We start from the raw sequence: 16,626 nt of genomic DNA, 5'->3' as shown, positions 1-16,626 counted from the left end.
CAAAAAACTCTTAGAAGAAAACATAGGAAGTAAATTTGCAGACATTACCCATAGTAATATTTTTACTGATATATCCCCTCAGGCAAGGGAAGCAAAAGAAAAAACAAACATGTGGGATTACATCAAGCTGAAAAGTTTTTGGTTTTTTTCTGCTTTTACTTTTATTAGCATTTATTTGATGTTGAATTTACTCCTGGGCCATAAGTTTTTGTTTCTTCAGTTTCTTCTGGGAAGAAGAAAGAGGAAGATCTTTTTCTTCTGTGCAACCTCCTCTTCTGATTTAGGAGCAATTTGTTCCTTTTCAGTTAGGATCATCTCAATGTGGCAGACAGAGCTCATGTAGGGGTTGATCCATCCGTGAGCTCTGTAAGTTCTGCGCCGCATCTTGGGAGCTTTATTTACTTGGGTGTTCTCTATGACTAGAGAGTCTACATCTAAACCCTTAAGTTCAGCATTACGTTCTGCATTTTTAAGCATGTGCAGTAAAAATTCTGCACTCTTTTAGGGGCACCGAACCTGCGTCCAACCCCACTGGTTGTCCTGGGCACACCTCCCAACTCCACCATTGTAATGATGGAAGGGCACACATTGTTTTTGTAATGTGACATCCTTTAGATTCTTGGTGGCTTTTCGGATATGCATACCCTTGATGGCCTGGGCAGTTTCACGAGTGTTCTTAAAATGAACCCGTAGATTCGAACCTCTCTATTTACATGATTTTGTGGGGTTCTCCGGGTCAAGAGAATAGTGAACTATTTTGAGAGATCACTTTAGGCCGCTTTTGGGAAGAGGAGAGCTGAAAAGTTTTTTCACAGCAAAGGAAACTATCAATAAAACAAAAAGGCGGGCTGGCTGAGTGGTTCAATTGGTTAAGAGTCAAGCTCTGAGATACAGGGTTGCCGGTTTGATTCCCAAATGAGCCAGTGAGCTGTGCCCGAGCTGAGCTGCTGCTGAGCTGCCAACAGGTGGCAGAATGGCTCAGCTGGTGAGAGCATGTGCTCCTAGCAACAAGGTTTCTGGTTTGACTCCCACATGGAATGGTGGGATGCACCCCTTGCAACTAAGATTGAACACAGCACCTTGAGCTAAGCAGCTGCGAGCTGCCAACTGGCGGCCGATGGTGACTGGATTTGGAGCTGAGCTATCTGTGCCCTTCACAGCTGAGACTGAAGGACATCTTGGCTGTCCTTCCCCAGTTCCCCAACACTGTCATTCTTTTCCAATTCCCCAATAAAATCTTTAAAAATAAATAAATAAAAATAAAACAAAAAGGCGTCCTACTGAATAGAAGATATTTGCCAATGACACATCTGATAAGGGGTTCATAACCAAAATTTATAAAAAACTCAAACAACTTAACACCAAAACCAAAACAACCCAATTAAAAAATGGGCAGAGGACATGAAGAAACATTCTTCTAAAGAGGACATACAGATGGCCAATAGACATATGAAAAGGTTCTCAGTGCCACAAATCATCACAGAAATGCAAATAAAATCACAATGAGATACCACCTTACTCCTGTCAGAATGGCTATCATTAATAAATCAACAAACAACAAGGGTTGGTAAGGATGTGGAGAAGGGAGAACTCTCATGCACTTTTGGTGGGATTGCAGATTGGTGCAGCCACTATGGAAAAACAGTATGGAGGTTCATCAAAAAAGTTAAAAATGGAGTACCTTATGACCCAGCAATTCCACTCTTTAGTCTCTATTCAAAGAAATCCAAAACACTAATTCAAAAAATACATATGCACCCATATGTTTATTGCAGCGTTATTCACAACAACCAAGACATGGAGACAATTGAAATGCCTGTCAATACATGATTGGATATAGAAACTGTGGTACATTTGTACAATGCAGTATTACTCATCCATAATAAAGAATGAAATCTTACCATTTGCAAAGACATGGATGGACCTAGAGAGTATTATGCTAAGTGAAATAAGCCAGACTGAGAAAGATAGATACCATATGATCTCACTCATATGTGGAATCTAAAGAACAGAATAAATGAGCAAACAAAACAGAAAAAGACTTGTAGATACAGAGAAAAAAACCCATGGTTGCTAGATGGGAGGGGGATTAGGGGATAAGGGAGAAGGTGAAGGAGTTATAAAGTACAAATTGGTAGTCACAAAATAATCACAGGTATGTGAAATACAGTATGGGGAATACAATCAATAATGTTGTAAAGATTATGTAGGGTGTCAGATGGGTACTGGGCTAGCCAGGTAGATCACTTCATAGATTATATAAATGCCTAACTACTGCATTGTACACTGGAAACTAATATAAAATAATATTGAATGTCAATAAAAAAAAAGACAGCCTTCCCAATGACCTGGACTAGGCCCCATCTTGCCTCACCTTTCTTTCCCCAGGGGTTACTTTGTTCTTTTTTTTTAAAAAAAGATTTTATTGGTGAATTGGGGGAGGGAGAACAGACAAGTTGCTGTCCTTTTGTTCTTCAGTCTAGTTGTGGAGGACATTGCTTCACTGGCCCATGTTGGTATTATCATTGCGCTCTTCCTGGGTGAGGCAATCAGTCGCTGGCCTCTGGATGGCCGCTCATGGTGGCTCTTGGCAGCTCACGTTGGCTGCCGGCTACACACAGTAGCTTATGGCAGCCCACTGCAGCAGGGGCTGCAGCCTATGCTATCGCCGGCGACTCATGGCAACCCAGCTTCAGGTTGAGCTGTGGTTTACCATCTTAGCTGTAGAGGGCACAGCGTCACTGGCCCTCATGTGGGATCTGAACCAGGGCCCTCCTGCTCAGAGCTGACGTCCCAAGCCAGCTCTTAACCAACGTGCCACTCAGCCAGCCCTAAGGGTTACTCTGTTCTTACAGGGCGGTTTGAATTTCCCCATGCCCCCCTTTCACCAGGAGATGCTCTGTTCTAACTCGTGGACTGTGAGCACCGCTTGCTTCCCCAGTTTTCTGGGGGATTGCTGTTCTTGGTAGGGCTGCATTGTTTGTATTGTCCTTTTCTCTCCTGCGGTCCCAATACCTGCTGTATTGAACCCCAACAGGGAACGATTGGAGGTCAATAGTCTTGCATTGAGGCTAATGGATTGCCCCTTGATTAGTGAGGCAAAGCATTTTTTATATTCGTGTTGGTCATTTTTATATATTCTTTGAAAAAATGTGTCTATATCCTTGGCCTTTTTAAAAGTGTATTATTTTATTTTTTTTGCTAATGAGTCTTTTGAACACCTTTTATATATACATTATATATTAATTCCTTATCAGATACAGGCACACCACGTTTTGTTTGTTTGCTTGTTTAAAGATTTTATTGGGGAGTTGGGGGAGGAGAACAGCTAAGTTGTCCTTCAATATTAGTTGTGGAGGGTGCAGCAAGTTCAGCTCCAAGTCCAGTCGCAACACTCAGCTCAAGGTGCTGTGTTCAATTAATTGCAGGTGGGTGTAGCCACTATTCCATGCAGGAGTTGAACCAGCAGCCCTGTTGTTAAGAGCACATGCTCTATCCACTGAGCCATCCGGGTAGCGGATCAGCTCAAGGTGCTGAGTTCAGTCTTTAGTTGTGGACGGGCATAGCCCACCATCTCAAATAGGCAACCTTGTTGTTAGGAGCATGTGCTCTCACCAGCTGAGCCATCCTGCCAGCTGTTGGCAGCTCAGGGGCAGCTTAGCTCAGGTGCAGCTCACTGGCCCATGTGGGAATCGAACCAGTGACCCTGTATCTCAGAGCTCGCACTCTTAACTAACTGAGCCACTTGGCTGGCCTGTTTTTTGTTTTTGCACTTTGCTTTATTGCAGTACACAGATATTGCGGTGTTTTGTTGTTGTTGTTGTTTACAAATTCAAGGTTTGTGGCAACCCTGCTTTCAGCAAGTCTGTTGGTGCCACTTCTCCAGTAGGTTTAGATGATGGTTAGCATTTTTTAGTAGTAAAGAATTTTTAATTAAGTTATGTACATTTTTTAAACATAATGATATTGCACAATTAATAGAATACAATGTAGTGTAAACACAACTTTTTTTAAGCAGTATCAGTTTTATTGCAAAAGCGTAAGAGAAGCGAGAGCAGCTGTCCATGGGGACTGCAAAGAGGGGGGATTCGAAAATAAAATACCCATAAACACAACTTTTGTAGTCACTGGGAAATAAAAAAATTCATGTGACTCCCTACATTGTGATATTCAGTTTATTGTGCTTGGAATCGAACCCACAACATCTCCAAAAGATACCTGTATATGGTCTGCAAGCATTTCTTTCCATCCTGTAGATTACTTTCTGTTTTGCTGATTGCGGTTTTGCTGTGCAGAAGTTTTTCAATTTGGTGTAGTCCGGATTGTTTATTTTTGCTTTTGTTGCCTGTGCGTTGGTGTCATATCCTGGGTATCGCTGCCAAGACAAATCTCACAGGGCATTTTCTCTAGGTTGTCTTCAAAGAGTTTTATGGTTTTTGGTGTTTTTTGTTAAAAAAGATTTTATTTGGGAATTGAGAAAGAGGAACAGCCTAGTTATTGTCCTTCAATCTTAGCTGTGGAGAGCATAACTAGCTGAGGTCCNGAACTAGGGTCAAAGATAAAGTTTTAGGAAAAAAGTGTTCCTAGTGCTCTTATTATTTAGGAAATTCTAAGGGTTTTAGGAGCTCTGTGTCAGGAACTAGGGTAAGATACACACACACACACACACACATATCCTATTATCTCAGGTGTGAATGAGAAACAGTTCAAGTACGAAATTTATTGGATGGAACTTTGAAGCATAATTGTTTTAGGTGTCCAACATTTATCCAAAAGATTCAGAGAGGCTAAATAACAATGATAGGTAGACTATCTGTCAAGAGATTTGGTAAAATAACTTGTGTTTGTCAATTCCTTTGGGCTTCTCTCTAATGTGGTCTCTAAGACAAGGGCAGCTTTGGAAGGAAATATTTTCTAGATGAATTGGATATAAATGTGTCCTTTATTTTCACAAAGTGGGCAGAATGAGAGGCTTTCAGGACATTGAGCTTTGCCCCAGTATTTTGAGGTGCATGGAGCTCAGAATGACATCCCAGAAGTACACTGGATTCTGCTGTTTGCTGGATCCTGCAAGTCTTACTAAATACCTTTATTGCTATGAACAAAGTGGACTTAAAAAAGGAAAACAAGTACAGAAAATAATTCATGGATACTGTTTTCCAGATATTCCAGACATATCTACATGTGTTCATGTTGTCCTTTATTACATTATGTGCTCTGACCTCATTACGGGTCCTTGTCCTGCTTAGGCATGAACAGAGAGCCCAACACATTCACCGCAACAGCCTTTCCCCAAGAATTCCCCACAAGACCAAAGTCCTGAGCACAGTTCTCATCCTGGGGAATATGTTTATCTCCTTTTGCTTTTTCTCTTGTATTTATATTTTTGCTTAACCCTGATTCTAAACCCATGCCATAGTCTGATGAATGCCTCTGCACTAGTGTCCTCAGCCTCCCCAATATTCATCCCTCAAGCCTTTTTGGCAGGGATGCTCAGTTCTCTTAGTTCTGCTTTGCTTGTTGGGGAAGGAAAACAAATGTTCCAAGTGTAGTTTCTGGGCTATAAGTTCCTTCCAGAACATCCACCATTTATTTAACCAACTTTATATACTTGTGTTTGTAGGCTCACATTTTACACCACTTAATCTATGACATTTGGATTCAAAATTGGATAACAATGGCAACTCTACTTCATTTTGCTCATAGTGTATAAGAAACATAAACATTATTAATAATTATTAAAAATAATTTTCATAAGTTAAATAATGTCATAGATGAAAAAGGGGCCACATACTAAACCTGACAAGGTCAGGGGAGACCAACACGGTGGGTCCTACAAAGTCAGAGACCAAAATTAATCACATAGGATGATCTGCACATAAAAATCCCTAACTAAAACTGGGTTATGGCCAGTAGTCACATCCTTGGCCTGTAGCTGCCTTGACAAAGGTCGATCTTTACCTTAAGATAGCCTGTATATTGTCTTTTTGCATCCAAGATAACATACCCTTGGGATGTCAGAGTCATCCCTTTGTCCAGACCCCTCAGGACACAACCCACTGCACTGAAGCAGGAAACCACAGAACCCCTCATTTTTATCTTGTTCCCCAAATACCATCTCTATGTGCTGTAAATGTGAATTATTAACTATCCCACATCTACCAGTGTTGTTGTCTTACAGCTTTGTTCTCAACTGCCCCCCCCCCACACACACCAATTCCTGACCTAATGAGGTCCCAAGGGAGTGTCTCAGAATGCTGAGACCCGGTGGAATGATGCCAGTAAATCTTCCTCACAGGAGTGTCTCCGAACGCTGAGACCCGATGGAATGATGTCGGTTATCTCCCTTATCTTTATGGCCATGGTACAGCGATGTCATCCTGGGGATTGAGTGCGAGGGAGTATGAAGGCACTGCCAGTGTTGGAATACAATTGGGCAGGTTGATGGAAAACAGCCATAAGGCACGTATCACTCAAACTTTAGAAAAAACAAGCTTCACTTCTTTGAAGTTTCCAAATAAAAGCCACACGTTGGCCTGATTCGAGGCTCAATCCCAGAAAGACTGCCACCCCCTGGCCTCGCTTTAACTCTATCCTTGACTCTTGTGTGTCTATAACCCTGCACCGCCCCTCTCACTCCCCACCACCCTTGTTGTGCTGGACGCGGCATCTGGCACCCAACATGGGGCATGAAGATGAAAAGAAGACTCAGAGTATAAGAAAAAAGGTTTCACGGTACAGGGCCCGGGAGGCGTCACAACAACTACCGGACAAAGAGGTAGGGAAGATCCTGGAGAATTTAATCAGGGTTAAAGGGGAATTAACTAAACTTTTGTGTGGAAGAGTGTGAATGTGTGAGTGATTGATTATAGTTCCATGGCTTTGGCCATGGAATTTTTTGAGTTCTAATCTGCAATTCTGTGGGTACGTTGTAAGGCAAAATGGTGACTTGGCAATGCCAACCAGACCCGGGGTTTATACGGGTGCACCATAGCCAAGATGGACCTTAAAGTCCCGCAAGGGACACGGCCAGATGGGCATCTGAGTGAACTTTGAGTGAAACTTTTTTTTTCTCTTTTTTTACTAACATGGAAAATGTTAATAGCCAATATAGGCCTATATCTGCTTACTGAAGCAGCTTATTAAGAAAGGAGGAGCTAAAGTCTCAAAAACAAAATTCTGAGGAAAACAAAAGCCGAGAAAAAACTCCAGAAGAAAGGGAGAAAGGTTTTATAAAGGCACCCACAGTTGCCACAAAATCATTACATCCACCTTTGGGAGGCTGTTTGGAAAACTAAAATTCACCTCCACTCCTTTACTTCAGTCTCCGCCTCTGCCACCACCTTTATTTATGGTGCAGAAAAAAAAACCTCTCAAAAAACTGCCCAAAGGCAATAATTTGTTTTTTTCTGCTGCCCATGCACCTCCTCCACCTGCCGGAAGCTCTCTCATATCACTATCTGCAGTGGAGGGAGATGTACGACAGGCTAGGTGAGAAGGAGATTTGGATGCTTTCAGGCTCTAGCTCAGCTCAAACAAATTTGTTTGATGACATGGGAAAAAACAGAAATGGAAGGTAAAGCCCCATCCTCTTTTCAGAAAATTTTACAAGGTCCTCAGGAACCTTAATCTAAATTTATTGCCCACTTGCAGGACGCTATAAATAAACAGGTCACTAACTTACAAGCAGCTGATATAATTTTACAAATTATGGCTTATGATAATGCTAATGAGGATTGTAAAAAGGCAATAGGAGCTCAAGAAGGAAAAACAAATGCCATGAGACATCATCATTTATGTCAAGGGATAGGAACAGAACAGTTTNACTTTTTGCCAACAATTCATGGCTCTTGCATCACGACAATGCACCAGCTCACACAGCACTGTCTGTGAGGGAGTTTTTAGCCAGTAAACAAATAACTATTGAAACACACTTCCTACTCACCTGATCTGGCCCCCAATGACTCCTTTCTTTACCTGGAGATAAAGGAGATATTGAAAGGAAGACATTTTGATGACATTCAGGGCATCAAGGGTAATATGACAGCTGTGATGGCCATTCCAGAAAAAAAAGTTCCTACATTGCTTTGAAGGGTAGATTAGGTGCTGGCATCAGTGCATAGCTTCCCAAGTAGAATACTTTAAATTTGACTGTAGTGATATTCAGCAATGAGGTGTGTAGCACTTTTTCTAGGATAAGTTCATGAACTTAATTGTCAGACCTCATATTAAGGTATAATTCATGTAGAAATAAACTGATCATACTTAAAGTATAGCATTTGTTAAGTTTTGACATAGATGTGAACCTATGAAGCCATGATCATAGTCATGATAATGACATATCTGTTACTGTATCTTTACCTACTTTTAGACTCTCTCTCCTTGCTTACCCTTTCTTCAAAAAAATGAATGCTTTTGCACTTCTAGAATTTATACAGTTGGAATCATAGAATGTTCACGCCATTCTTTTTCCTTGTTTACTTTATGTAGCATTACTACTTTGCAATTCATCGATTATATTTTATGAATAGTTCATCTTTTTTTTCTGAGTAACATTGTCTTTGGATATACCACTATTAGTTTGTCAGTTCATCCATTTGTAGACGTGTGCTATTTCCAGATATATATCTTTTGTCAATAACTTAGAATACAGTCTCTGAGTCACAGGGTAGGTGAATGTTTAAGTTTTGAAGAAACTAACAAATTGTGATCTAAACTCATTGTACCTTTTTGGATTCTTACCAGTAGTAGGGATCAATTTGCCATCCTGTTTCTGTTGTTTTAGTTGCATTTCCCTAAGGATTCTTGATGAGTATTTTTGCAGATGTGTATTTACCATAAATACGTTTTTAGTATAATGTGTGCTTATATCATTTACCTATTCTTTTATGAATTTGGGCTATTTTCCTTTTAACATATAAGACAGTGAAACACAAAGATACATGTTGCAATACCACCCATTTTTACTCCTTGAATAACACAAGTGACTCTTTACAGAATAGCTGTTTTCAATTGAATACAATTTTTCAATAATTGAAAATTATTTCCTAGTTTTTCTAATGTTTTATGCTATTCACAATATAATAGACATATACATCTTTCAGTTTAAAGATTAATTATTAACACATTTCATAACTTTATTAAATCCAAATATTTAGTAATATAATGAAACCTGCTTTATAGTGTTCACCCACTTTCCTAGTCTGTCATCTGGGGTTGGAGCAGGATGGTAAGATGCACCAGGTGATATGAAGATGAACAGGCGTCTTAGAGACACAAAACCTTCCTGGAAGCCAAAAAGAAGAGATCAATGATGTGAATCCCCAAATTCTGGGCCACACAACCTGAACCTAAATCTCAGATCTCTGACTTATTGCCATGATGGCAGGTGAATGATCCACTCCCTGGGCCTCAGTTTCCTCCTGTGTAAAATGGAGATAAAGAGCAGCCCTGTGCCAGGCCTTTAGAGGAATTAAAGTGCCCATTCCATACACAGTTGCTATACCACCAGTCTTCACCTCTGGGTGCTATAACCTGGGCAGACGCCTCTGGGACCTTCTGCCCCAGGTGCTTGTGAAAAGTAAATGGGACTCCTCAGAACACTCTGATTTGCTGCAGTCCACACAGACCCCACCAGAGCAAGGAGGTAGCTTCAGGGAACTGAGGATTCAGTGTGGATTTCCCATCAGGGAATCTCTGGGTGACTCTAGAGCTTCCGGAAACTCACCTCACTCACATGGAAGTGATGAAGTTGCTTACTTTGGCCCCTGTGAGGTTCAATAAAGGTAATGAAACACACTGAACCCTTATCAGTGCCAGGATTCCAGGGTTTGCTTTTTTAGTATTTTCTCTTTAATTCTCACAGCACCCTGGGGATTAGTAATCATTATTATATTGCTGGAAAAATTGAGGATGAGAAAGATGAAGTAGGTTGCCCAAGGTCAAACAACAGACAAGTGTCAGATTTAAAAAGCTGGATTGAAGTCGGAGAATCTGGCTCCAGAACTGGAGACAAACCCTTTATCACGGTGTGTGAAGCCTTTAGCCTGGAGCAGGTGGACAGCAAGGACCAGAGAGGTGCAGCCACTGCTGCTCTTGTTTTCACTGTTGGAATTCTCATCATGATAATTTCCCCCTTCCTCTGATGTCCCAGAGCACTCACTGTCTGCCCCACACTCTTCCTGGGAATGCCATTGTCTGTATCATCTCCAGTGATTTCTTCAGGGGAAATTTTTTGAGCCACAGCTGAATTTTGTCTGCCTCCCCCTTGAGCCCAGCACAAAGGTTGGGCCTTAGGAGACCTGCATGGTCTGGGCCTGGGTCTCTGCACCTTGATCAACCATTTGGGTGACAAGGCTCTGATCCCACTCACTGTGATTAATGTTATGCCTGAGTTTGACTCTTCAAGTGGTGTTGGTACATGGCTCTGACATTCACTCTGCAGGAGTGGGGGCAGCTGGATGTGAACCCAGGGACCTTATATTTGGAAATGGTGCTACAGATCTGCAGAATCCTGGTCTCATTGGACAAAGGCTTTCCTCTCCTCAATTCCTCCTCCTTCATTCTGTCCTCTCAGTTCAGATCTGTCAGGTGAAGAGGGTACCACCTGGAAAAAGCCACCATCTCTTCTCCCTGTAGCCCTGGCCACATTCTAGAGCCATGTTCTTTCCAGTGCTCCTGTGTGTGCACCAGGGAGAGGGGTTGTGAAGATAGGTAAAAAAGGGGAAAGGATTAAGTAATACAATTTGCCAGGTACAAAACTGTCACGGGGATGTAAAGTACAGCATAGGGAATATAGTCAATAATATTTAATAACTATGTATGGTGCCAGGTGGGGACTATTGTGGTAACCACTTAATAACTTATATAAATGTCTAATCACTATGTTGTACACTTGAAACTAATATCCTATTGTATGTCAACTGTAATTAAAAATATTAATAAAATTATTTTTAAAAATCACCCCCCCAAAATTAAAAATAAATAAATAAAATTACATACGTGCAGAACTGGTGGGCTATTTTTACCACCAGGCACTATATCTGCATTTCCTGTTAGCCTCAATTTTGCCAGAAGGGTGAAGGTACATCTGCTCCATTAAGCTCTGTAGTATCGGGATTTTTTATGGAAGTGTCAACACATATGCATGATCAATTATAAACTCCATTTCCAGACCTCTTCTCTGAAGAATGGGTGTGGAAGGCAGGGTGCTAAAAATTCTGAGCTTCTGTTCATGACTTTGTCTTTATGGTGGCTAGCCACCATCCAGGAGCCCACCCAGAGTTATCTCATAGAGCAAAAGACACTTTTTTATTTTAGATTTTTATTGGGGAATTGGGGGAGGGAAACACTGTTGGAGAATTCCATACAGGAGTTGAACCAGCAGCCTTGATGTTAAGAGCACATGCTCTATCCCCTGGGCCACCCGGGTGGCAGCTTGGCTCAAGATGCCGAGCTCAGTCTTTAGTTGTGGACAGGCGTAGCCCACCATCTCGAACAGGCAACCTTNTTCCATCAGCCAAATTATGAATTTTGCCTACGGTGAATGACGAAGTAGGACCATACTGAGTTAGAGCAAGTTTTAATTCTTTCAATATCTTAAAAGGAAAAGCCTCATACTGAGGTTCATAAACTCCATTTGGGTTTTGAGGATCTGTACCAGGAGCAACACGCTCATGAAGTATAACAGGAAAAGCTAAAGCTTCCAAATCACCCTTTCTACTGCGGAAAGCTGCATCTGTGACTCTCTCCTAGGAGGGGGAGGTCCCCTCTCCCTCTCCGCCGTAGCTGACGGTGGTGGTGGTGGTGGTGGTGTTGGAGGCAGAACTAAATGGACTGAAGGCGAATTATAGCCTGTTTCCTCATCCTCCTCTTCATCTTCCACGTCTGTTTGTAAAGGCTCTAAAACTGTCCGGACTATCTGCCATGTAATCCAAATTGTTGCCGGGAGAGGAACGCCTGAATAATGTAGTTTACTGAGTTCATCACCGATTTCCTCCCATGCTTTCAAGTCTACTATTCCTAAATTAGGTGACCAGGAACAATAAGTTTCAATTACCCTTAAAAGCTCTTCTAATCTCTGGTCTGAAATTTGAGCTCCCCCAGCTTTAAGAAGCTGCTTGAACAGATAAATATAAGGTCTGTTTTGGCTCTCAGCGTTTCCCATGTTAGTAACAAGAAAGAAAGTAAGTCTTTCACTCAAATTTCATTCAGATGCTCCTCTGGCCGCTTCCCTTGCAGAAATTTAAGTCCGTTTTGTCAAAGGTATGCCTGTATAAGCCCCAGGCCAGGTTAACTTTTCAGCGAAATCGCCATTATTCCTGTTTCGACGCAACTATGGAACCACAGATGGGGGCCCACTCGAGCTTCATGGTTAACACCGTGAAGCTGTAATCAATCACACTCTTTCACACAAAAGTTTTTTAGTAAATTCACACTCTTTCACACAAAAGTTTTTTAGTGAATTCCCTTTTACCTTGGTTAAATTCCCTGGATTTTCCCTACCTCTTTATCCGGTAGTTGCTGCAGCTCCTCCCTGGGGCCTTATTGCCGTTAAACCTTTTTTCTTAGACTTGGAGTCTCACTCTCCCTCTTCGAGGCCCCATATTAGGGCACCAGATATCACATCCCACATGACAAGGGGTGGGGAGCTTGAGGAGGGTTGGCGAAAGGTTAAGAAATCACAAGACTCAAAAGTAGAGTTTCTGCAGGCCAGGGGGTTCATCTCTGCAGACCGAGAGAATGAGCCCTGATACTGTCGGGTGAATAACTTTTATTTACAACTGTCACAAAGAAATCAATTTGAATATCATACCCAGTTAATTGATTCAATTAGACTGGCAGCTGCTTCACTGAAACTCATTGTGATCAAGCACGAGTTGTGCTTTCATACATACGTATGATCCCCGGGATGGTCCAGCATTCCGAGACCACCGAATAAGGAAGTTTTACCGAGATCAGTTCCTCGGGTCTCAGCATTCCAAGACACTTCCTTATGACTTCAAAGGATCAGTGTGCAGGAACATTCGAGTTGGCAGCTGCAAGGCGACATACCAATACAACCCTGAAACAAACCATCAAAGTGCACAATGGAAGTCAGCCAATTCTTCATTACCAAAATTTTCTGGATGACTAAATCAAGAATCATAATAAGGGGCTGGCCAAATGGCTCAGTTGATTAACAGTGGGCTTAAGAGCACGAGTTCTGAACAACAGTGTCGCCAGTTCGATTTCCACATGGGCCAGTGATGCTGCACCCAGGCTGAGCTGTTGCTGAGCTACCAACATGTGGCACGATGGCTCAGCTGGTATAACAACAAGATTGCCTGTTCAATGGTGGGCTATGCCCACCCACAACTAAGACTGAACATGGCACCTTGAGCTGATCTGCTGCCCGTATAGCTCAGTGAATAGGGCATGTGCTCTTAACAAGGCTGCTGGCTCGACTCCTGCATGGAATGGTGGCTATGCCCACCCACAACTAAGATTGAACATAGCACCTTGAGCTTAGAGGCCACGAGCTGCAAATGGGCAGCTAGATGACAACTGGCGCCTTCCATAACAAAGACTGAAGAACAACAACTTGGCTGGTCCCCTTCCCCAATACCCCAGCACTGTTCCCCTCCCTTAATTCCCCAATAAAATCTTTAAAAAAAAAGAGTCAAAATGATGTTGCTAGCGTTTTTTGGTATCAGAGGGATTACTCGTTATGAATTTGTACCAACTGGACAAACAGTTAACCAAGTTTACTATTTGGAAGTGCTGAAAAGGCTGCGTGAAAAAGGTAGATAAAAACAACCTGGACTTNCACTCATGGCAGCCCAGCTCCAGTCTGAGCTGTTGTTCAGCATCTTAGCTGTAGAGGGCAGTGTCACTGGCCCTCATATGTGGGATCCGAACCGGAGCCTTCTGGCATCCCAAGCCAGTTCTTAACCATCGCACCACTCGGCCGGCCCTGGAGTTAATTTTTATGAGTAGTGTAAGATAGGGGTCCTGCTTTGTTGTATTACATGTGGATATCCAGTTTTCCCAACACCATTCATTGAAGAGACTATCTTTTGCCCCATTATGTGTTCTTGTGGTTTTGGTCAGAGATTAGTTAATCATATATTCCTGGGTTCATTTCTTTGTTCTCTATTCTGTTCTATTGGTCTATATGTTTGTGTTTATACCAATAACACCTATTTGGTTGCTATGGCTTTGTATCAGAGTGAAATCAGGACGCATGATGCCTCCAGGTTTGTTATTCTTGCTGAAGAAGGATTTGTCTATTCGAGGTCTTTTGAGGTAACATACACTGCAGGATTCTTTTATTTCTATGATAAATACCATTGGAATTGTGATAGGGATTGCATTGAATCTGTAAATTACTTTGGGTAGTACAGACATTTTAATAATTTTCTTCCAATTTAAAGCATAAGATGTCTTTCCATTTATTTGTGTTTTCTTCCATTTCTTTCACCCCTGTTGTTTGGTTTTCAACGTACAGATCTTTCAACTCCTTGGTTCAGTTTATTCCTGAGTATTATTGTTTTTGATGCTATTGTTAATGTAATTTCTTAATTTCTCTGTGAGAGATTTAATTGTTAATATATAAAAATGGAACTAATATTTGTATGTTGATTTTGTCTCCTGTAACGTTACTGAATTTGTTTATTAATTTTAGAAGATTATGGTGGATTCTTGATGGTTTTCTGTGTGTAAGGTCATGTCATCTGCAAACATCTCATTATCATTCGTGGTTTGCAGTATCAGGTGTAATGTCTCATCTTTGATTTCTCAGTTAATTTACTTGAGTCTCCTCTCTTTTTTTCTTAGTTAAACTAAATTTTTTTCAATTTTGTGTATCTTTCAAAAAACAACTCTTACTTTTGGTATTCTTTTCTTTTGTCTTTCTTGTCTCATTTCACTATGTCTGGTCCAATATTTATTATTTCATTCCTTTGCTAACTTTGGGCTTAGTTCCTTCTTGTTTTTCTAGTTTCCTGAGGTGCAAGGTTAGGTTGTTTAAAATTTGTTCTTCGTACTGGATTTCTTGCATCCCATCTGCTTTTGTAGGTTGTGTTTCCATTTACATTTGCCTCAGATTTTTTTAAATTTTTCCCATTTTTTTTTCTTTGACCCATTGAGTGTTTGGAATTGTACTGTTCCATTCCACATATTTGTGAATTTTCCAGCTTTTTTGCAAGTAAAATTGATTTCTAATTTCATAACATTTTGATCAGAAAAAATACTTGATATGCTTTTTTTTCTTCTTAAATTTTAAGACTTGTTTTTTGACCTAACATATGCTCTACCTAGAGAATGTTCTATAGGTGATAAAGAACATGTATTCTGCAGCATCTGGATGGAGCATTCTGTATATACATACTAGGGGTATTTGGCCCAAAAAGTGTAGTTCCTTATTGCTTCTCAGTTGCGATGATCTGCCCATTGTTAAGAGGGGAGTACTGAAGTTTTCTACTATTATTGGGTTGTTTTTCTGCCTTCAGATCTGGTAATGTTGGCTTAATATACTTAAGAGCGCTGATGGTGGGTGCATAATCCTTAAAATTGTTAGCTCCTCTTGATGAATTGATCCTTTATCATTCTATAATAACCTTATCTCTTGTGACAGTTTTTGAGTTAGTCTCTTTTGTCTGATAGAAGTTTAGCTACTCCTCTCTTTTGGTTTCCATTTACATGGAATTCTTTTTCCCATCTCTTTACCTTCAGCCTATTTGTGCCCATAAAGGTTAAGTGCATGTCTTGTAGGCAGCATATATTAGGTCTTGTTTTTTCATCCCTTCAGCCACTCTGTGTCTCTTGAATGGAGAGTTTGTTTAAGGACCGATTATTCCATCTTCTTCATTGTTTTCTGGCTCTTGTAGTTCCTTTGTTTCTCTTTCCTCTCTTGTGTTCCTTTATGATTTGATAATTTCCGCAGTGGTATGCTTTGATTCCTTTCTCTTTTGTGTATTTTCGTATAGGTTTTTGCTTGTGGTTTCCATGAGGGGTATATAAAACAACTCATACTTTTAACAGTCTATATTTTATTGTGAAATACACATTTTAAAAAATTAGTTTCAGCTGTACAACACAGTACAATAGTTATACTTTTTACCCCTCGAAGTGACAACTCCCCTCCCCCAATCCGCTGCCCCACTTCCCCCCCAATATCATACATATCTATTACAATTCCCTTGACTCCACTCCCACACTATACTCCATGTCCCACGATAATATATATATATATATTCACTTATAGTTGACATACAATGTTACACAACATCAGCTTCAGGTGTACAGTGCAGTGATCAAGCCTCTACCCCATCTATGATGTGGTCTCCCTAACAAGACGTGACCACCTGACACCCTACAAAATATTTACATTATTAATTATACTCCCCAATCCGTCTTTCATATCCCTGTGGCAACATTGTAGTTACCTATTTATGCTGTCTAATCCCTTCCCTTTCTCCCTCATCCCCACCCTCCTCCCAACTAGCAACCATCAGTTGTTCCTCTATATCTCTGAGACCACTTCTGTTTACTTTCCTCGTTCATTCAGTTTTTTAGATTCCACATATAAGTGAAATCATATGGTATTTGTCTTTCTCCAACTGACTTATTTCACTTAACATAATA

At 40.9% G+C, this 16,626-nt stretch overlaps 1 pseudogene; it reads right to left on the bottom strand.

Annotated features, from left to right (window-relative positions):
• Positions 1 to 187: 187 nt before the first annotated feature.
• LOC109375686 (60S ribosomal protein L17 pseudogene) overlaps positions 188 to 16,626 on the bottom strand; it is a 27,907-nt pseudogene continuing 11,468 nt past the window's right edge.

Source organism: Hipposideros armiger, unplaced genomic scaffold (genome assembly GCF_001890085.2).
Source record: "Hipposideros armiger isolate ML-2016 unplaced genomic scaffold, ASM189008v1 scaffold_986, whole genome shotgun sequence".
Classification (NCBI taxonomy): domain Eukaryota; kingdom Metazoa; phylum Chordata; class Mammalia; order Chiroptera; family Hipposideridae; genus Hipposideros; species Hipposideros armiger.
The sequence above is the reverse complement of the archived record's forward strand: the minus strand, read 5'-3'. Positions and strand labels throughout refer to the sequence as shown.